This window comes from Mirounga angustirostris, unplaced genomic scaffold (genome assembly GCF_029215605.1).
Source record: "Mirounga angustirostris isolate CCGP_5_RB_7025 unplaced genomic scaffold, mMirAng1.0.hap1 SCAF_8, whole genome shotgun sequence".
Taxonomy (NCBI): domain Eukaryota; kingdom Metazoa; phylum Chordata; class Mammalia; order Carnivora; family Phocidae; genus Mirounga; species Mirounga angustirostris.
The window spans coordinates 74,454,579-74,476,922 of NW_026991716.1; the positions used below are offsets into that span (position 1 = coordinate 74,454,579).

Below are 22,344 nucleotides of genomic sequence, written 5' to 3' on the forward strand. Positions count from 1 at the left end.
ATACAAGATTATTTTAAAAAGAAGCTCCCTCATTTTCATCCAGTACTATGATTTTATAGGTAAATTACTAATCTGCCTATGGCCCTAGCAGCCTGATGGCAGTGCATCACGTCTGGTCTCGGAAGGTAAATTACTAATCCATTTGCCACTTTTTTGATGTGAGATAGGGATCTAACTTTTTTTTTTCCCTTGGTGGCTACTAAATGGTCCAAACTGCATTAATGAATAATTCACCTTTCCCCACCAATTTGAAATGTCACTTCCATCATATATTAAATTCTTCTATAGAGAATAGTGCTATGTTAAGACTATTATTCAGTTGAGGGATCTAGAAAGTCCTCTGGGTCAATTCACCACAGTTGGTGCTAAATATGACCTCCTGAATCCAAGTTGATGTGTGGGGCAAGTAATATGCAGGAAACAGGCAGAATGCCTAGCTGGGAATTAAGGTAGCAGATGGGGGGGCCCTGGGTGGCTCAGTTGGTTGAGCGTCTGACTCTTAGTTTCAGCTCAGGTCATGATCTCAGCTCATGATCTCTGGTGGTGAGATAGAGCCAAGCATGGAGGCTCAGGATTCTTTCCCTCTTCCTCTCCCTTTCTGCCCCTCCCTTTCTCTCTCTGCCCCTCCCTTCTTCTGGTGCCTGTGTGCACATGTGCTCTCTCTGCCAAATAAATAAATGAATGAATCTCTAAAAAAAAAAAAAAAAAGCAAATAGGAACAAAGAAAAGTTAAGATAAAAATATGAGGAGAAAAAGTAGAGAATATTCCAAAAACAAATGCTTAAATGATACAGAGGGTACTAGGAGACCTATTCCAGTTGCCCTCATGATAAAGTCCAGACTGCACAATGTGAACTCTCATACCTGTCTCATCTGGCTTCTGCCTGCCTGTCTAGCCCAGGGCATGTTCCCCTTAACTTTTCTTTCAGGTTTCAGCTGACACATTCTTTCCCCAGGTCTTCTTCTAATGTGGCCAAGACTGAGTCAAACATTCCTCTTACGTTTCTCTGCAGGATTCTGTACTTTAGAGTCTAGCAGTCTAGTTTCTTAACGCTTTCTCCTCTGTTGTGGACATTTTCCTTCACTCCCCAACTTTCGTAACTCTTTGTCCTGGTAACTAAATTTCTCTCCGTGTGTGTGCGTGTGTGCGTGTGTGTGTGTGTGTGTGTGTAAAGGAGGGGGAAGGAGGGAAATTTAGGCCTGATCTGTAATTAGCAACTGGTCTTTTTGTCTGTTTGTTTGTTTGTTTGAGTATAGTAGACACACAATGTTACATTAGTTTCAGGTACACAACATAGTGATTCGACTACTGTCTATGTGATGCTCTGCTCACAGTTGGTGCTTCTTATGAGAAAGGCTCAACCTATTCGAGCACAGCCCTCACATTCCGGCTTCTGCACCCACGACTTGGTCAGAAACTCCCAAATACAGCTTTCCACTGGGCCCACATGGACAGCCGTCAGCACAGCACCAGGCCCTAGGGTGGTTTCCATCTCACAGAGGAGCAGACTGGGCCAGAGTCTCCGTGGGCAGCCAGCTCATCTGAGTCTCCTCAAGAGCAGTGTTCGGCAAATTATAGTCCATGAGCCAACCTGGCCCCCTGCCTGATTTTCTAAATAAAGGTTTATGGGAACATACACCTACTGTGATAATAATAACTACATATATCAAATACTTATTCTTAGAACTGATTATTTCACCCTTTTCCTCGTATAGGCTCAATGCTCTTCAGAATCCTTACAGATTATAAAAATCACATAGAACTCTCTAAACTCTGAAAGAAAGACATCATGGCTATAAGAGATTACTCTGAGTTCTGCAAATAAAATTGTTTTTATTCAGCTTCCAATTGTCTCTGCTGATGAGAGAATGCAAAGTAGTGGATAATCAAAAGTCAGTTATATGTGTTTGGGGACCTTGTTCTATGATGAGTTCAATAGTAGATTTTCCTTCCTAATTGCATTTGGCCTACAGCCAAATGAGTTTGGATTGTCCAAGCATATGTTTGGATTGTCCAAGCATATGTTACCTGGGTGAGAAAAACGATAATCATTGTGTTGGACAGGAACAGAAGCCATTTAAAAAATGTTTTAAAATTTTACTTCATATAATCCTCAAAGCAGAGAGGGGTGAGTGTCATCTGAGTATAAGAAATTTTTTGTTCTACTGCATCATTATGATTTTTAATGTAGCATTTTAATTTTTTACTTTGCAATACTTTTTAAAAATCTTACCTACTTTAGTTGATAGGACTTTCATTAACTGTAAAATTTTATACCACTTGAATAATTTCATGTTTCCATTACCATCTTCTTAAAATAGCTCAAGTGATGGCTAAGGCATTATTCATTCTAGTCACAAGTTAATGTTGTTTAAATTCTGTTAGTGAAATGTATTAAAAAAATTCTTTATGCATTTTTCCACTCTTCATGTTTTTAGCTATGCAGGGTTTAAAGGCCAGGTAGAATATATGAATACTATATGCATTCTGAGAAAAATAATTTACCGAAACTAGATAAAGCAAAACACTTTTACAAAGAATTGGGTACCCCTTATTATAGTTGGTGGTTGTGTACATTGATATATTATTTTTGGAGGGCAGTTTTCCCATTTGTATGAAAATCCCTGAAATATTTAGCATTTGACTCAATTACACTTTGAGGAGTTATCTTAGGAAAACGACACAAAAAAAGATGTCATTGCAGCACTATTTATTATAGAGGAAAAATCTAAATTTCTAGCAATAATAGCATATCTATAATTTCAGAAATCATGTTTTCAAAGATCACTTCATGGCTGGGCAAGATGACTACATATAATTATTAGGTAAAATTAAATATACACACACATACACACACACACAGAGGCAGAGAATTATCCCATTTATCTCTGAGTGTGTGAGGAGTGGGGCAGGAGCTGGGTGGGGGAATATGGAAGAAAATTTGCCAGTGAGGGGGCCTGGGTGGCTCAGTCACTTTAAGTGTCTGACTCTTGATTTCAGCTCAGGTCATAACCTCAGGGTCATAGGATCAAGCCCCACGTCAGGCTCCATGCTTGGTGTGGGATCTGCTTGAGGTTCTCTTTCTCCTTCTGCCTCTCCGCCTGTTCACACTCTCTCTAAATTAATTAATTAGTTAGTTAACATTAATTAAATCTTTTTTAAAGAAGAAGAAAATTTGCCAGTGATTATTAGAGTTGTGGGATGATGGATAATTTTTACTTCTCATTTTCTATTTTTACCATCACAAATTTCTGTAATGCCTACATATAGCTTTTATTTCAATAGCTAGATGCTGGTTCCCAGAGCAGGTAGATTAGGTAAACAGCCCTCGTTAGAAAATGCTTTCTAAAAAGAGGCTGTAAGAAGGCTAAAGCTTGTTTACAGCTGCTGTTTCTCATTAGCCAGTTCGTTATCATTGCTGCACTTCACAGCTTGCTCTATGATGTAGAAATTCTCTAGCAAGGTTGGATACTTCCTTGGTGTTCAGTAGAAGGGTTTACTTTCCTGGAGAAAAAATATTCTCCTTCTTTCTCAAGTCCCTCCCATGCTACCATACACCTTCTCATCATAAATCCTTGGCTTAAAACTCACGGTAGGCTCTAGGCTCCTTGTCTGGAGGCAGGAAGATCTGTTAGGGGACTGCTGCAATAGTCTGGGCGAGAAATGATAAATCTAAACCAAGGCAGTGGCTGTGTGTGTGTGTGTGTGTGTGTGTGTGTGTGTGTGTGGCTGAGCAGGAGATTCAATTAGCCCACACAGCCCACATGCATCCTCTGCCTAGAAGGATTTGCTCAACCAGATCCTCCGATCCTTCAAGTTTCCATTCAAATGCCTCCTTCTCCATAAAATCCTCCTTGTGCCCATAACTGAAAATCTTTTCATCTCCTTTTATTTTCATTTTTTACCTCTTTTGTATATACATATACTTTTCATTTTGAAACAATCTAACGTACAGGGGGAAAAAAAACGCAGTTATAGTACAAAGAACTTTTTTCTTAAACCATTTGAGAGTAAGTTACCAAGTTAATAATGCCCCACCACCCCTGAATACTTTAGTATGTATTTCTACCCAAAAAAAAGGCATTCTCTACATAACTGCAGTACAACCATCAAAATCAGAAAATTAGTACTGAAACATTAATACTATAATCCTTACTCCAGTAATGTTCTTTACAGTAAATAGATCCTATTTGGAGTCAAGTGTACTTAATTACCATGTCTCTTTAATCTCATTCACTCTGGAACAGTGTCTCAGTCTTAACTCTCATGATCTTGATACTAGAAAACTATGGTCCAGTAGAACATGCACTATTTTGGGTTTGTCTGGTGTTTCCTCATGACTCATCTAGGTTATGCATCTTTAGTAAAAATATCACAGAAGTTATGTTATTTTCCTATTAAATGGTACATGAATGCAATTTGTTCTCTTACTGCTTATGTTTACACTGATCACTTGATTGAGATGATTTCTGCCAGTCTTCTCAACTCTGAAGTTACTCTTTTCCCTATGTAATTAATAATATTCCATGGTGATGTACTTTGAGACTTTTATTCATTCATGTATTTTTATCAGTATGAACTCACTGTTCATTTTATTTGATAAGTTATAATCCAATACTATAATTATTTATTTGAAGTTCAAACTGACACAGATTGGGCCAGTGGGAGACTGTTCAAAATGGTTCTTGTGTCCTTTGACTCATCTCATCATTCTTTGAGCATTTCCTTGTTTTGTGGTATAAGATGTTTCAAGCTCATTTGTACTTTCTTTGTCCCAGACCTGGAATCATCCATTTCTACAAGGACTTCTGGCTCCTGTAAGAATGGTATTTAGAAGCCAAGTTCTCAGCCCTAGGAGTTCTTACTGCTTTTGCAGTATCAGTGCTCCCAGGACCACAAAGTGGACAGAGATTAGGAATCTTGGAATATGTGTATGTGCACATACATACAAATCTACACACATTTACATCTATAGTTATTAAGACATCAGTCTAAGGGCGCCTGGGTGGCTCAGTCGTTAAGCGTCTGCCTTCAGCTCAGGTCATGATCCCAGGGTCCTGGGATCGAGTCCCACACCGGGCTCCCTGCTCGGCGGGAAGCCTGCTTCTCCCTCTCCCACTCCCTGTGCTTGTGTTCCTGCTCTCGCTGTCTCTCTCTCTGTCAAATAAATAAATAAAATCTTAAAAAAAAAAAAAGACATCGTTCTATATATTCTGAAAACCTTGAGTTTTCACAATTAAGTCTTCTAACTCCACTTTTATTCCAGCTTCTCCCTTTCCATATTTGCAATTCCTTTTTCCAAAGGTGAGAAACCTGGCTCCCCTGAACTTTAATATAATTACTTATTTAAACACTTCCCTTATATGTAACCAGTCTCTCACCTTTGAAACAACCACCTCCCTCACGTAGATGTCCTCCTTACTCCACTCAGGCCATGAAAGCACATGGATGTTCTCCCCACCCTGTTCAGGCACAAAACCTCGTGCCAAGTTACTCTACATACCCCCTTCCCTGTATACCTTCTTCAACCTGTTCTATCTCTAACACCCCCATGCCAGGCCACTGGCCCCCATGTGAATGCCAACTTTACCCTGCTTGGGCTCCAATACCCACCCCAGGCCATCCTACATGTGTACCCTTTCACTCTGCCAGGCTGCCCCATACATGGGCATCCTCTTCACTCTGTTTATAAATAATGAAATTTTTAAGTTAAAGGAGACACTGGTAGAACTTTTAGTCTAAGGACATTCTAATACCTTGAAGTCCTTAGCCAAACCCTAACTTTATTAGAATATGTGAAACATACTCAAGGAATAGGGATTCCTCCTTTTCTACCCGCAAGGCCGGTCATCAATGTAATCATTGTTTAAAAGAGAAAGTGTATCAGTTTTTCATTATTAAATATCACACACATGTACAACACACTCATACTCTTTCACATCACTCATTTTCCTCTGAAGATCAAAAATCGTCAAAAGAGAATAAAATTATTAGTATTTTTAATGAAAAGCACTGACTATCACATTCTGTTGCTAGAAAGATTCTTCTGATGTAACAGGAATAATGGCAACAACCAAGGGCATACAAGGAAGTTATTAGGGAAGACAGAAGGAAGGAGAGAGATGAGAAAATAAGAAAGTGAAAAGGTAGGAACAGGGAAGAAAGAAAGAGGAGACCTAAGAGAGAAAAGGCAGAAGAGGGAGGCTAACTGGGAGACACGTGAAAAGACAGTGGCAGGATGCCATTCAGGAGAGTCTGACTTGGCCACCAAATCCCATGGCAAAGGGCTCTAACCCTGTAATCAGCCCCAAAGCAGTGTCCCTGTCAGAATGAAAACATATCCTCTACTCCAAGATTGCTGACAAGTAATGAAGAAACAGTTACTTCGTACACTTGGCTAATACACAACTGAATGAAACTGACATCTAGAAGTTTGGTACAGCCAACTTCTGGATTTTTATCTATATATTTGCTTAATGACACCTTTAAATGATTCTTATTTTGAGAGTCACTGGAAACTACACAAGTATCAACGTCTGCAAATGGTGAGAAGGTTCTCGGTCAAAACTTCAGTGAGGCAAAATATGGATAATATATGTATAAGCGGAACACTTGCAATGTTTAACATCTCACCTGATTTTGCTGCTTTGATAAAGAAACTACATATCCTGTAAATTATGATGTCAATGTTTCAGATTCAATCCCCTACCAGCCATCAGAAAGTGTTATCTAGTCTTGTCTAGTGTTATGGTTCTTGTCAAAACCAGGGTATTAAACCATTCCCTTTTTAAAAAGTGTAACAGAATATAAACTTTTTCTCTATTACACATATGGTTGCTGGTTTTCTAAAAAGTGTTCTTGAAACACAATAAAACTTAAGGCAAAACTTTTAGAGAAAAGGAATTCCCATTCTCAGAGTAACTCAATAGAGAGTTAATTCGTGGTTTAGGTTAATTGGCAGATATTTTTAGCTGAGGTCAATCTTTATATACTTCCTACAGGTGCTATTATAGATACTATTGAAAAGATCAATAGAGAACATTAGTTACCTTCCCAACACCCATTTCTCTTTCTTCCTTCCCAATAGAATCCTGATTTTCTTTGGATAGTGTTGCCCTCCCCCACTCCACCCCAACCCAGTGACTGAGGAAGAACAGACCTCACTGTCAAGTTGTTCCTGCTTCATTGAAAGCACTCAGCACATGGCATTGCTCTGGTCCCTGTTGTAAGTAGAGAAGTCACTTGGTCCAATTATAGTTGGGGGAAAGGGTTTTCTCTCATTTAGGATATGAATAAGTATGTATGTTGCATCAGATAGTGCTGGTAACTATTTTATAACCTTAAGAGAAGCAAGTCTAAATTCAACACTGTCACACTGAGGATTACAGAGCAGAAATATAGGAAGAATATGGATTCTTGATGACCATCATTGACTTACTAAGTCACCAACCTGACCAGAACTAATTCTACTTCTGCACTTTCTGGTTATGTAAGATAATAAACTTTTTTACTATATGATTTTTTCTTGAATTGGGATTTTGTATTTGCAGCCAAAAGCATCCTAGTTGATGAAACCATGTCTCAGCTCCAGTATGAAAGCCAGAATTGCAGGGAGACATCGATGCCAAACTTGCAGTGCTGGGAAAAGTGCTTTTATAGGTGACAGTCAAGAGTTACAAGGCCTTCTCAGTTTCCCTACAGAAAGAAATCCGAAAATAATTGGCAGTACTGGAGATTTCTCTCACAGATTCCTTCTATTTAAACAACTTTAAAACTTAAATATGGACTCATAGTCCTTTCTTTTCTGGCATAGAGGAAATCAATAATGCCAGCTTTGCAAAGGTAAACTTATTGATTTGAGGACAAAGGAAATGATGCTATATAAATTCAACCCAAAAGAGTCCTGGAAAATTCTGATATTTTTTTATAACAACCTACCTTTGAGTTACAGTTTTTAAGCACTGGCTGCCGTTAAAATCAAAATTTCAAAGTCAACTTAGGGCCCAAGATAACTTTCATGTTGCTATGACAACCTCTTTTTCCAGTTTAACATTAAGTTAAACATCAAGTTTAACCTTAATTTGGGCAGAGTTAATATTTACTTTGGGAGTTGTGGGGGAGGGGGGAGTTGTACAAATTAGATTTATTTAAATTATTTCCAGAAAATCACTGTTAGATTTTATGCAATCTTTTCCATAAATAAAATATCCTGTGATCAAAATGTGATGAAAATCAATTTCCAGTTTAGGGCACCTGGGTGGCTCAGTTGGTAAAGTTAAGCGTCTGCCTTTGGCTCTGGTCATGATCTCATTGGTCCCGGGATTGAGCCCCCTGTCGGGCTCCCTACTTAGCTTCTCCCTCTGCCTCCCCCACCCACCATGTTCTCTCTCTCTCTTTCTCTCTCTCTCAAATAAATAAATATTTAAGAAAAATCAATTTCCAGTTTAGTAAAATAAATCATATGCAAATTTGTTACATATATGTTTTATATACTGTTCTGAGGAGAAAAATTCTATTTTCATCTAATTCACAAAGGAGTCATAACTCAAAAAGTTAAAATTATTGCCGGAGACTGAATAATTACCGTAGGTGGTCAGAGAATTTATCATGAAAAAGGGAAAGGAGATAAAAGGAATAAAATAAGGCGTATTTTTAAAGTTTAGTCATGGTAAATCTAAGGAAGGACAGAGACAAGGAAAGTGCCTGCTGGCTATGACAAGTGGTTGTATATATATTTGAATCTGTTACAGTTCGTTGTGGGAAACACAACAAACACATAGGAAGCCACTAGAGCCTTTAAGATATTTCATGACAGTCTGTTGTGGTGCGTGCACAAATACGATGTGTATCTGTCAGTCCGAGTCCTGGCAGGAAACCCATACACAATCAAAAAGGGTAGGAAGAAATTTAAACAAAAGGAATGCAGACCCCTCCTCGACTTACAATGGGGTTACGTCCAGATAAACCGAAACTATCCTAAGTGAAAAATGCGCTTCATATACCTAGCGTCAGAGCCTAGCTTAGCCTCCCTTAAACAGGCTCAGAACACTTAGGTTAGCCTACAGGTGGGCAAGATCATCTAACACAAAGCCTGTTTTATAATACAGTGTTGACTCACATGTGATGGAGGAATGCTGTACTGGAAGGCAGCTATGCTCACCACTATACCACCAACACTAAATGCTGTACTGGAAGTGAACAACAGAATGGTTGTGTAAGTGTGCCCGTTGTTCCCCCTCATGCTCGCCTGGCTGGCTGGGAGCTGTGGCTACCACCGTTGCTGCCCAGGGTCAGGAGAGAGCTCCGTACCACAGGCCACTGACCCGGAAAAGATCAAAATTCAAAAAGTGGAGAACAGTTTCTAGTGAATGAGTATCGCTTTTGCACCGTCGTTAAATTGAAGAATCGTAAGTCCGACCATCATAAATCGGGGACCACCTATATTTACAAAAAAGCAGACAGGGAAGCTGGAGGGCTGATGAAGGAGCCTAGGACTGACAGCAGGAAAAGCTATCTGCACTCCTAAACGAGAAGAGGCAAAGGAGGACGTTTTCTCAGAAGCTAAACTAGTGAGACAAGCGCACCTGACAGGAGCTATGACCTTAGGTGAGGGATGCAGAAACTCCCAAACAGCAGCCCCACGGGAAAGAGGCCAGGAAAATAAACACACCATCCTCATTCTCTCCCCATCCTCTGACTTCCTTGCCAAAGCCTTTCGTTGACTAAATCCACACAAAAACTGAGCAAAGAGGAGCTAGACTATCCAGTCTGAAGAGGCCAGACCCTGAGGCCCCAAATAGGGTCAAGGGTGGAAAAGGAATCTGACAGAGCAAACAGATACCCCCCAACACAGACACTGCCCAAATAACAACACATGGGGGCAACTAAAAGATGGAGACATTTGGTTCTGCAACAGCTTTGGTACACATTTTGGGCTAAGGTGTATATTTTAGAATCCTTTCCCTTTTGTTAATGTTAGTTTTTAATCATTATACTTTATGTTGACAACTTTTGAATATAAACAAATACATATTTCATAATCATTAACGTTGTAACAGTAAAGACAATCCTTTTTCCCTCAGGCAAAAATACCCTTCTAGTTCCATAAACCTGGCTCGACGTTATCATGGTCAAAGAGGGAAGTGTTTGTGTAAACTTAAGACAGTTTGTGTTGACTCCATCTCCAAACTATACTCTTTCACACTGGATTCATATTTCTCTTTTGAATTGTATGAACATAAATTGTGTGTGGAGTGTGGGTAAGTGTGTAGGTATAGTTTACGGAGTTGACCACTGGAAAGTCCATGTACACAGATGATCTCAAATGCCACCACCAGCTCATCATGTCTGTCTTTTCAGGAACTGATTAAATAGGTTGTGTGGTGCAAATGGAAAGTGTTCTGGACTTTAGGTCTGGAGGCACTGGCTATGATCAGTCTTTTCATTAACAAGCTGTAGGACTCTGGCAAGTCCCTTCACCAGCTTCTTTTATTTCCATAAAAGGGGTTGAGGCACAGAGTCTCTGATGTCACTTCCAGCTTTAAAATTCTGTGGTTCTCATGCATGTCCCTAATTACCATGCCTAATAGGAACCATCAGTTTTGCTGCTTCTTGATTGCTTTAATTTGAAAGGGCCTTTTTCAAACTGACATAGAGAATGCTAAATACGCTATTTTAAATTAAAATTTGGATAAAGAAACTAGCAGATGACATTAAAACACAGAAAATCCTCAGTGACTTTTTGAGTCTAACAATTACAGCTTCCCATGAACCTTAACATTTCCCTGAATTGCAAAAATTATGTTTACCATTTCACAGGTAAATATTTACATGCCTAAGTAATGATTCCACAAAGCTATGGGAAATGAAGAGGAAAATTTATGCTCTAGAGTAGACATGTACTTTGTAATTCAGCTCCACTGAAGAAACTCTCCTTAATATCCTTAATATCTTCTTCAATGTCCCAGAACAAAGGAAAGAGCTATTTGTCCACTGCGAAGGCTGAAGTATTCCATGCAAGCTGTCAGATGGGTATTCAAAAAACATTACTGCATTGTATAAATTCCTATGTATTTAATACCTACTATACACTGTATTAAGTGCATTATGTGTATTGTTTAATTCTCACAACTGTCCTTTGACATTATCTCCAATTTTCTGGTCTCAGAAAAGTCAAGTACCTTAACCATAGACAGCAGCTAGTAGGGGACAGAGCCAGCATTTGAACCTATGATTCTAAAGCCAAGACCTTCATTCTTGTTACTCCGTTGTCTCTGGCAACACTGGCCAGACACATCCCCCACATTTCAAATACTTCATTGTTTTTCATAGATAATGAAACTGTTCACTTAACTTTGCTCTCTCCCTTGAGTGATGCCTCTGCACAGTGAGCCCCTCCACATGTCCCTCCAGCAACATCCACCAATCCCTCAGGAATGAGAATGAAATAGGCTTGGCCTCAAATATCAGTGCTCCCTGTAACAGGGACAATTGACACATCAATGTAGCATGTCTTTACGCATGAAAAGCCCTATCTCTTTTCTCTCTTCTTAATTATAGACCACATTTTTTCATAAGTATCTACCTCCTCTCTCCTTCTGCTGTAAGTGTCCAATTGTCCTGTATCCAATTCTCTCTAGAAGACATCTACCTTCTAAATGTACTGTAGAAAATTTCTGACCTTTACTGGTCTTTGAGAAATAAAGAAAGATTAGAGGCACTGCCCTAGACCACTCCACTTCTGTCTTAGACTGGATCTCCTGAAAACATTCTGAGATGAAAAATTGTGTGCATAATGTTGGTTGGAGAGTGCTCTCAGGAGATACACCTGCAAAGAAGTGAGGAAAGAACTGAGGGAAGGAGGACCCAGGGATGGGTCAGATCTGGAAAGGGGTCTGGGATGGAGAAGCATGGAATGCTCTACACCCTGTCAGACTGGTGGACCTAACTTGTGTGTTCAGTTTAATTACCTGTTTCTCTTCCAGACAAAGGGTTTTTAAGGTTCTAAAGGCCAGTCTGAAATCTGACTATGCAGAATTTAAAAGATCCTGAGATTTCTTTCCTGGGAAAATAAATGGAATAAAGAAAGATTATGAAATATGAAAGTTCTAAAAATAATAGCCTGAAACTGGGTAATTTGAATGAAAGCTAGTCAAATCTGTATGGAATATAGCATATTACTGATTCATTATCACATCACATAATTTAATTATATTCTACTTACCATGCAGTTTTCACACCCTAAACCTCTCAGTGTGAAGTCTATGTTATCTGATTAGAGAAAGCAGAAAGAGAAAGAAAGAGGCCATGCAAAAGAGAAGCTTAGTTAAGGATGGCAGACTGCATTGCAAATTCAGAAACATCTTTAATATGTAAAAGAAATGATGCAAATTAATCTTTTGTTTTCTATAAATAAGCCAGGTTTGATTACCTTAAACTATTGGTAAGAATATTTTTCCCTTTCATCTTTCCTGGACTTGAGCCATTTACAATTTGTAACACAGGGAACCATTTTTCAGATCTAATTTAACATGTAACTCTTTGTTGTTTCAATTGAATTTAGCAAAACCCAGAAAGAAAATTCCTTCCTAAAACAGAATTAATTTCTACAACATGTTGATTTAAGAGCTGCTAATTTCGGCACATACATATCCCTATTGCTAGGTTTTTCCAGTCAGGCTTTAAAGATATTCTTCCAAAATATGTATATATCTCAAGTTCTAAAATAAGGAGGCTTTAGTGACTGAAAGATGTTGAGGAAAATATAAAGCTCTTATTTAAAAGTATCAAGGCAAGGGATGCCTGGATGGCTCAGTTGGTTAAGCATCTGCCTTTGGCTCAGGTCATGATCCCAGGGTCCTGGGACTGAGCCCTGCATCAGGCTCCTTGCTCAGCGGGGAGCCTGCTTCTCTCTCTGCCTGCCGCTCCCCCTGCCTGTGCTCTCTCAATCTCTCTGACAAATAAGTAAATAAAGTCTTTTAAATAAATAAATAAATAAACAAATAAATAAATAAAGTCAAATATGTGTATTTGTCAAGTCAAATGTATGATATTTGACTATACTATCAGTAGTATAATCTATGCTGAAAACAATTATTTACCTTTCTCCTAATGGGAGATTATATAGTAAGTATGCAAATAATGCTGATAGGTGAATCTGATGAAATAAATTAATAACATAATAAACACTCTAAAGATTATATAATAAATATGCAAATAATGCTGATAGGTTAATCTGATGAAATAAATTAATAACTCAATAAACACTTAAGGTTTCCCTGTATGTATGTATTTAAAACATTTCCCATAAGTTCCAGTGTCGTGGAAATTATACAAAATGTACTTTTAAGACTGTCTCTAGGGGTGCCTGGGTGGCTCAGTCGTTAAGTGACTGCCTTTGGCTCAGGTCATGATCTCAGGGTCCTGGGATGGAGCCCCACATCGGGCTCCCTGCTCAGTGGGAAGCCTGCTTCTCCCTCTCCCCTCCCCCTGCTTGTGTTCCCTCTCTCGCTGTCTCTCTTTATCAAATAAATAAATAAAATCTTTAAAAAATAAAAATAAAAAAAGACTGTCTCTAAAGGAGACACAATTAATATTTCATTTTTGATAAATTATGCTAGGAATAGGATATAAACTTGTGGAAAGTGTAGTTTTTTATTTGTTTTATTTACACCATATCCCCAACAGGTGAAACAGTAACTGCACAAAGTAGGTGCTCATAACTGCTGAATTAATAAATTAGGACAAGTTCAGTGAGGACTATAAGGCAATACGAAGAACAAGAAATGGTCCTGGCCATTCAATGAATATACTTTGCCTTAGAAAGAAAACTAGCAGATATTTAAAGCAGAAGGAGAACTCCAGGTTTAGGTTAAGACTAAAACACTATTGACATCTGTCCAAATTCTATTCACAATCTTGGGTTCTTACATAAATGTTCTGAATTCTTTTAAAATAGCACAACGGGCATAAGCCCAGAACCATGACAGATTTGTTCCAACACAGTTAAGAGATGGCCTGTTTATGAAATATCTTTACCATGAATTATTCATGCTGGGAAATCAACAAAAATACTTACTAATTCAGCTGTAATGCTTAACTGTGTTATTTGACCAAGAGATTGAAATGGTCCTGGAAAAGCCAGGAGAGAAGTGAGAACTTGGCAAGATATATGACCCCATGGAGTCACATAAAAACCCTAAATATTCCATTATCATCACTATTATATAATATGCTTTATGCTTTATAAAGCAAATTGGTACATATTATCTAAATTGATGAGCATGACAACCTTGTGAGTCAGGTAGCAGTACTGAATCATGTTGGAAGTTTGGAAGTATTAATGCCAATCTTTTGCAACCTAACCAGCTGAAAGTAATAATGATAATCATCATCATACTAATCATAGCTAGTACCTAAATAGGACTTATTTATGTGCCAAGTGTGACCTACATGCCTTTACATGTTAGCTCAGTTACTTCTCCAACCATCACAAGTCTCCAAATGGGAATCGAGGCATCTGCTTTATTCAAGATGGTTGGCAAATTCACTTCCCACCTGGTAAAAAAAGAAAAAAAAATACATTTTTTTGTCCCTCTCTCCTGCATTGAAGATAACTAGGGAATGACCACGCTGACTTTTCCACCCAGTGTCATGCTATAAAGCTGGAACAGAGAGAACTGGAGTGTAGCTGGAACAGGCTCATGTGGTCTGATGGTTCGTTTACTGACAGCCTGAGCATGTGAGCTCCAGCCTTCCCTGCACCCAGGCAGGTCTGTGAGTTGAGGGAGGGGTGGACACAAATGCCAGGCTTTCTCCAATCTCACACTCTCTCTCAAGTTTTTTCAGTAGGTGGAAAATTTTTACTGAAAATGATGCTGCTCTCTCCTGGGAAGTAAAGCAGATATGCCCCATGCCTCCATGGGAAACTGAAGGGAAGAAAATGAGTGTTCCAGTCCATCCTACCCCCAGCACCTCCAACATCCAAATGAGGGAAACTCATGAAGACCATGTAGGCTTAGTTTCTTCCTCAAAGGCAAGGAACTGGCAAGTAGCAAAGACAAATCTTGAGCCCTAGCATTCTGACCACAGAGTGCACATCATTTTCACTCTACACTACACTGGAAACCTTGCACTCCAACAAGTTTGATGAACGCTGAAAGGCAAACATTCTAGAAGTCAAAACCCTTGAATGCTCTTCTGGAAATGCTTTCATGCCCTAACCAGATTCTCTTTTTCCCATAATTTCTTGTCAAATGTGCTGAAAACATATCATTCAAACCATTTCTTTCTGAGCCAAGTTAACGATGGAGTAAACAACAAAAAGGAAAGGAAAAAATTGTAATTATACTTCATCTCACAACAGCATATTTAAAATTTGACTCAGTCTGACTTTGATGTATTTCTATTAGTCAATAAGTACTCATTATACTGTGTAACAGGGTAAGACATCTTCTCTTCATAGAGTTAACAGTTGTGCCAAAAGCACTGATATTTTGCTTTTCTAAATATCAGACTCAGGAAGAGAGGTTATATTATTCTCTTTTTTCATCAATCTTCATTCAACAGGTATCCCAATATGGAGCTGCTTGTTAGTTTACTTTCCACTAAATATAGACACATAATTAATATGTGCTGGGCCATAAAGTGTTTACTTACTGTTTATTAACAAGCTCAAATTGCAGAACATGAATACATTTGACTGCATTCTGTGAAAAACAACTGAGAGTCTTGAACTTCCTAGTGAGAGTAGGATTATATCACCTTCCAGGCTGGAAGACAATTTTATATTTTACATGCTTGTATTTTGTAACTACTACTGCTGTTATTTACTATTTGTGATGTTGTGGAGAAGGGAAGAAAGTGATATCACTTCCTAGCTGTGATTCTTATAAACAATAAAAAAGTAGCATGAAGGGTCACAATTCTATCAGTTTTCCGATAAGAGAGAGCTTCAATTCATAAGCATGGTGGCTGGAAGAATTGGTTTTTCTCTAAGCAGAACCTGAATTGAAATTAGATTGAATCAAGACAATGGTCCTCAGCACCTTTGCTGCCATTTAGAAGGATAATGACTTTTTTTTATTTCTGGGAAAATAAAAAATCTTAGTTTTTCAGATACCAATCTAGGCTAGTTGCTAGTGATTGATCACTAATCAGTCATAATTCTCTTCTGCTGAGTCCAGGCACCACCTCTGAAACCTCAGCCCAGCACTCAATTAGTCAGGACCCATGAGTTAGAGTTTGTATTAGGTGAAACTATTTGCCTTTCCTATTACATTTGAAGTACCTCACCTGTAGCAGTTTTAAAAGAAAAAAATAAATATAATCCTATAATATTTACAGAATATCAGTGCTCTTTCAAATTCTGATTAGTGCTACTAATCCCTATAGACTCTTTCAACACTTTGCAGGAAAATGGTGAAATCTAATTAACTATATTCTGGAAGGACTGTAGCTGATAATAGCTTAGCAACTAAGAGGGTTCATCAAGGTAAAAAGAAACATAACAAAGTCCCCTATTGAGCATTTGAAAAATGGTGCTGGTATAATCAAGGAACTGACTTTTAATTTATTTTTAACTTAGTCATCAATGGCTGCCATATTGGATAGCACAGGTATATTGAATCTTGTTTTACCTTCATAATAACCTGGTAAAGCAGGTCATCTCCACTAAAAAGAGAAGGAAGTACAGACATATTAAGTGACTTGCCAAAATTACAAAACTGGAAGGTGACCAAATGTATACTTGAATCCAGTTCTCAACTGGATTCCAAGTTCTCAGCTCTGGGAATCCCAAGTTCTCAACTCTTTCTATGGTATCATATCAAGCTCAAGGTAAGTATGAATCAAGAGAGGACAACCCCCCAAAACTCATGATTGTACACATGTACACAACCCACTAAAAGTTCACAATAGGAAGTACACTACAAAGAACTAACTGTCAAAAATCTGAAACCTTATCCTACTTGTAAGCTAACAAATAAGCATGCCACAATTTCGTGAAAGCCATCAGAAGACAGGAGATTCCTGAGTCAAAGAGTAAGAATTTTATTATAGCAATAGCAGTAGCCAGAGTATTAGCATTTTCTTGTGCCAATTTCCAAACCCAAACCCACACAGTGATGCAAAAAGGGTCAGATGACTCTTGCACATGCAGTGAGTGCATTACGGTTTCCATACAGAGCTTAGGGAACCCAAATATTTTATAATGGGCAGTAAGCATCCTGCCCATTACCCCAAAAAGAGGCATTACCTTTATCATACTAGACAATAAGCATGCCTGCCTTTCCCAATCTCCGCCTTTCAAGACTATTCTCTATACAAATATCCTTGAAATAGATAGTCTGGAACAAAGGCAATCCCAAGACTTGCATAAATGTGAGAGACCACACACCACCCATGAAAGTGACAAACTGAGAGAAAACCAGCAAAGAAAAGAGAAAGATGTCTAAATACCAACAACATGAGAGTCAAAGTGTACAGATAAATGTGTATGTTTGATAGAAAGATTATGTGTCCAAAGTTATAAACAGAAAATAAATGTTGAAACAAGAAAATTAAGGTGAAAGTAAATTTGAAAAATAATAGTGATATATAAGTTTCAGGAAACATTAGCATTTTTATTGGGCACCTATAGTACATTTATAAATATAATTTCCCCAAAACTAGAGGTTACTTCACTCTCGGAACTAAATTGTAAATATATGCACATACCTCTCTTCCAGTCACCATAAAATTGTAGCATAAAAATCATAGGATGTTAGACCTGAAAGATGCTCAGAAATAATGAAGTCCTAATTATACGGACAGGGAAATTGAGACCCACAGGCACAGAGTGTCTTTTTCAGGGCCACACAACCATCTATAGATCTGAGATGCATTCACAGATGTCTCTGCTCTTGACCCCTCCATTTCATTACAACACCCTATCTCTTATTTCTCACCTTGAAGTGGATTGAGCCCAAAAAAAATAGATACCTGCAAACCTCCCTCTTGTAGAATATGCCCTTGGAACTAGTTGGAGCAGAGCCAAGTGGTCTGAGCTAGCAATGCTTCCCCAGGTGGAAGCCCAGTAGGAAACCTTAGCCCTGCACATAGCTTAAATGCTCGTTCCCTTAGGTCTACCACAAAGGCACATTGCATTGCAGAAGAGTTAAAAGAAAAATGCACAGGAAGGAGCCCAGATCTCCTCTGAGGAGTTGAGTACTTCAGGGGTATCATTAAAGCTGGGTTTAAAAAAAAGTCATTTCATTTTTTAAAAAATATGGTAATAGAACCTTGAGCACCAGCTCACTTCAATGACAGGCACTTCATAAAGTTCATTTTTATTATCCTCAGCTGAAAAGTAAATAACACTTCTGCAGGTGTCCTTCATATTAAAAGGCTTTATTTGCTGGCAATAGAGACTCTCTATTGACTAAAACCTTATCTATACTTTACAGAGCAGATTGTTTTTCCCCAACACCTTTCAAAGAGGTATAGCCAGTCCATTCTGGACAAAGGAAAACAGTGTGATAAAAGAGATGATGCAACAACAGCCAACTGATAGAGCTCTCAATGGCCAAACCTGGAACAATTTGAGCAAAATCAAATAATGCAATATTCAGTTATAAGCCAAAGAATAAAATAAATATTCATGAGTCCATATTTATAAACAAATAATGTAAATAAGCATCAACAGCACTTTTATAAAGATAATTTTCCCAAAAGTAGAGTCTACTGTTTCCTTAGGACTGAATCATAAATGTATAGATGTATATAAATATAAATTACTGAATAAGTAAGTAAGTGGTAGAGGACAGACAAATCTTCCTTACAGAAGAATTCCAAATAACATATATACATATTCCCGCCTCCAGGAGGTGGAACTTAATTGCCTCCCCTTGAAGGTGGGCTAGACAAAGGGACCCACTTCTAAAAAATAGAGCACGGAAAGGGAAAAATAGTCCCTTTGCAGTGGAGAGTCCTGGCAAGAGCTACCTTAACCAAGTGATGAAGGTTAACATTGCCATTGATGTCGCATGGATATGATGTATGCTGATGTGAGGGAATGAGAAGGGCACTTCCATTGTATTCTTTCCAAATCCCATAACCCCAGTCTAATCATGAGAAAAACATCAGACAAACCAAGATCAGAAGACATTCTACAAAATATTTAGCCAGTATTCCCCAAGACCTTCTAGGTCATGAAAAACAAGCAGAGTGAGAAATTGTCACAGACCAGAGGAGACTGAGAAAATATGACAACTAACTACAATGTGGCATCCTGCAATGAAACAGAAAGAAGGCATTAATGGAAAAGCTGATTAAATCCAAATAAGTTCTGGAGTTTAGTAAATAGTGATGAATAATGTTGCTTTCTTAGTTTTGATAAATGTACTCTGTAATGTAAGATGTTAACAATGGGTAAAACTGGGTGGTGGATATACTCTCTGTACTATCTTCATAACTTCTCTATAAATTTAAAATTATACCAAAACAAAAAGTTTATTTAAAAAAAATAGAGGGGCACCTGGGTAGCTCAGTTGGTTAAGCATCCGCCTTCGGCTCAGGTCATGATCCCAGATCCTGGGGTCGAGCCCCACATCGGGCTCCCTGCTCAGCAGAGAGCCTACTTCTCTCTCCCCCTGCCATTCCCTCTGCTTGAGCTCTCTCTCTCTCTCTCTCTCTCTCTGTCAAATAAATAAATAAAATCTTAAAAAAATAAAAAAAATAGATGATACAAATATATGTGTGATCCTGCCTGGAGCATGGCAGAATTCTGTATCTAATGCATTGCCCAATCCAAGAAGCACAGTTAAAGAAGGCTTGGGGAAGCTAAATGAGTTCAAAAGACAGGTGAGGACTAACAACAGCGCACTTCACAATAAAAGGAAAAGCGATGTTTGTTCTTCACTGAATAACCTGAGTATTATTTGTGTAGTAATCTGAGAAGCAGAATATATTCTGAACATAACAAAAATTGAGGCTCTCCTTTATAGGTCAGGAAAGTAATAAGGTAAAAGCCCAAACCAATAAACTAACCAGATTCTTTGAAAACAAAATGTGCTGGCATCTAATAATGTCTATGCTTAATAGTATAAAAGATTCAAATTAAAAACATAAGTTTTAGACAAACCCTTCAAATTTGAGAAATTTCTCTAAATTCTCTTGATAAGTTATCTGGGATATTATAATAATATCTGACATTTATATTATCATTTCCAAAGTAGTAAAACCATTTTGCCAATAAATTGTATCTCTTTCTTGCCACCCAGTTCTCTAAATTATTTCCTTTTCCCACTCAGGCTATCCTCTGCTTTCAGCCCCAACCCAAACTCCCCACCTGTGCCCCCACTCCCAAGTCCCAACTAAATCCCATCTCTTGCTTTTGACACCTTTTTGGATTCATCTTCTAAATCATAATCCCTTCAAAATGACTGTGAATGGATGGATGGACATCTGGGCTCTTTCCATATTTTGGCTATTGTGGACATTGTTGCTATAAACAATGGGGTTAATCAACAGATGAAAGGATAAAAAGATGTGATATAGATATAGATATATAGATATAGATATAAACACACAATGGAACATTACTCGACCACCAAAAAAAATGAACTTTTACCATTTGCAACGATGTGGATAGACCTATAGGGTGTTATGCTGAGCAAAATAATTGAATCAGAGAAAGACAATTACCATATATTTCACTCTATGTGGAATTTAAGAAACAAAACAGATGAACATAGAGAAATGGAGGGGAAAATAAAATAAGACAAAAACAGGGAGATAAACCATAAGAGACTCTTAGCTATAGGAAACAAACTGAGGGTTCCTGGAGGGGAGGTGGGTGAAGGGATGGGGTAACTGGGTAATGGGCATTAAGGAGGGCGCTTGATGTAATGAGCACTGGATGTTATATGAACTGATGAATCACTAAACTCTACCTCTGAAACTAATACTACACTATATGTTAATGGATTGATTTTAAATTTTAAAAAATGACTGTGAATTAATGGAAGTGACTTAATGGGTTAAAAAAGGCATATGTTAGCTTTCCACATAAACTTTATGTAGATGAGGAAAACTACCTTGCTCTTTTTCTCTTCATCTTTGCATAGAAACATAGAATTGTGTTTCCAAAAGAAGCCAGAAAGGCATGGGCATAACTTATAATACATGTGGTATGAATTTTCTTGAAAAACAGCCCTTAAAGTCAAATTCAACTATGACTGTTTACAAAGAAACTATGTTATGGAGACTGACAAATGCATAATATTTTTATCAATATATATGAGGCTTACATTTTGTTTCATCACTTTTATTGCTGAAGAATATATTTTTTAATATTTATTTATTTTAGAGAGAGAGAGAGCATGAGCAAGCTGGTGGGAGGGACAGAGGGAGAGGGAAACAAGCAGACTCCCCCACTGAGCAGGGAGCCTGATGCAGGGGCTCCATCCCAGGACCCTGAGATCATGACTGGAGCCAAAATCAAGAGTTGGATGCTCAACTGACTGAGCCACCCAGGCACCCCAGCTGATGAATACATTTTAAAGGGATGGATTAAATATTCAAGGATACAAACACAAGGAAATACCTCTTAGTTCAATATGAAGATAACAAATCCATTAGTATATCTACATATGAGCATGCTCAGCAAAGAACAGACTGAACAAATGTTTATTGAGTACCTCTGAGGTGTCAGGAAATGTGCCAACACTTTGGCAAATGCTGTCTCATTTCATTTTTTCTATAAATATGTAAGGTCGATATAATTATCCTCACTTTTCAAATTGTAAAACCAAGCATCCAAAGATTAAGTCACCCAAGGATATGTTACTTACAATAAATAATTAGTTCCTTTAACTGATAAACCCTAAAATATCAGTGGTTTAACACAATTAAATGCTATTTCTCATTCATATCACCATCTAATGCAAATCAGATGGGGAAGAGGTTGTATTCTGCCCCACCTGATCATTCGGAGCCCCCCAGGATATTTCCATCTGTCCACTGGTGGATGGAAATTAAGAGCAAGGATAGTACATGAAAAGTTTTTGTAGACCAGGCCTAAAAGTGGCACATACCACTATATGCTCATATTCATTCCCCAAAAATGATCCCTCTTCTGTTAATAGGGAAAGAATGAATGCTTTCTCCCTAAGATAGGGAACAAGCTAAAGAAGTATGCCCTCACTACTGATAATCAGCATAGTACTGGGAGGTCTAGCTACTTCAATAAGGCAAGAAAAGACATACAGATAAGAAAGAAGAAAGGAAAGTGTTCCTATTTGCAAATGACGTGATCATCTCTGTAGAAAACTCTGGAGTCTACCAAAAAAAGTCCTATAACTAAT

General features: G+C 38.1%; 1 protein-coding gene across 4 annotated transcripts in view; it reads left to right on the forward strand.

Moving 5' to 3' along the window:
• The window catches only part of HTR1E (5-hydroxytryptamine receptor 1E), a 100,364-nt gene that overhangs the window by 56,543 nt on the left and 21,477 nt on the right, over positions 1-22,344 (forward strand). For 3 of the 4 annotated variants that reach the window (XM_064597838.1, XM_064597839.1, XM_054505463.2), the window contains one exon: positions 7,089-7,226. The exons of the other annotated variant lie outside the window; for it this stretch is intronic. The gene's annotated coding sequence lies outside the window, so the exon portion shown is untranslated. The remainder of the gene's footprint in view (positions 1-7,088; positions 7,227-22,344) is intronic. 4 annotated transcript variants of the gene reach the window in all.